This window comes from Papaver somniferum, chromosome 3 (assembly GCF_003573695.1).
Source record: "Papaver somniferum cultivar HN1 chromosome 3, ASM357369v1, whole genome shotgun sequence".
Lineage (NCBI taxonomy): Eukaryota > Viridiplantae > Streptophyta > Magnoliopsida > Ranunculales > Papaveraceae > Papaver > Papaver somniferum.
In genome coordinates this window covers 6,014,037-6,015,220 of record NC_039360.1, presented here as the reverse complement: position 1 = coordinate 6,015,220, position 1,184 = coordinate 6,014,037, and positions in this window count along the sequence as shown.

Below are 1,184 nucleotides of genomic sequence, written 5' to 3'. Positions count from 1 at the left end.
TTTTTTTTTATTTTTGAACCTTCAATTCAGGTTAAAACTTGACAAATGATGGTTCATTAGAAAGATTACAGATCATAGAACAAAATCACGTATAAAAATCCACAAAATATTTCGGTTCATTTTAACGGAAACAAAGCGTGAACCGCTACCTACGCTTTTCGGCAAAAAAATATTTTTTTCTTTTTGAACCTTCAATGAATGTCAAAACTGGACAAATGATGGCTCATTAGAAAGCTTACAGATCATAGAAAAATATCAAATATAAATATCCAAAAAATATTTCGGTTCATTTTAACAGAAACAAAGCGTGAACCGCTACCTACGCTTTTCGGCAAAAAACTGTTTTTTCTTTTGAACCTTGAATTCAGGTGAAAACTGGACCAATGATGGCTCATTAGAAAGCTTACAGATCATAGAACAATATCACGTATAAAAATCCACAAAATATTTCGGTTCATTTTAACGGAAACAAAGCGTGAACACCTATGCTTTTCGGCAAAAAATTGTTTTTGATTTTTGAACCTTCAATTCAGGTTAAAACTTGACAAATGATGGTTCATTAGAAAGCTTACAGATCATTGAACAAAATCAAATATAAAAATCCACAAAATATTTCGGTTCATTTTAACGGAAACAAAGCGTGAACCGCTACCTACGCTTTTCGGCAAAAAAATATTTTTTCTTTTTAAATCTTCAATTAAGGTCAAAACTGGACAAATGATGGCTCATTAGAAAGATAACAGATCATAGAATAATATCAAATATAAAAATCCAAAAAATATTTCGGTTCATTTTAACAGAAACAAAGCGTGAACCGCTACCTACGCTTTTCGACAAAAAATAGTTTTTGAACCTTCAATTAAGGTCAAAACTGGACAAATGATGGTTCATTAGAAAGCTTACAGATCATAGAAAAATATCAAATATAAAAATCCAAAAAATATTTCGGTTCATTTTAACAGAAACAAAGCGTGAAACGCTACCTCCGCTTTTCGGCAAAAAATAGTTTATGCTTTTTGAACCTTCAATTCACGTCAGAACTGGACAAATGATGGCTCATTAGAAATCTTACAAATCATAGAACAATATCACATATAAAAAATCCAAAAAATATTTCGGGTCATTTTAACGGAAACAAAGCGTGAACCGCTACCAACGCTTTTCGGCAAAAAAAAGTTTTTTCT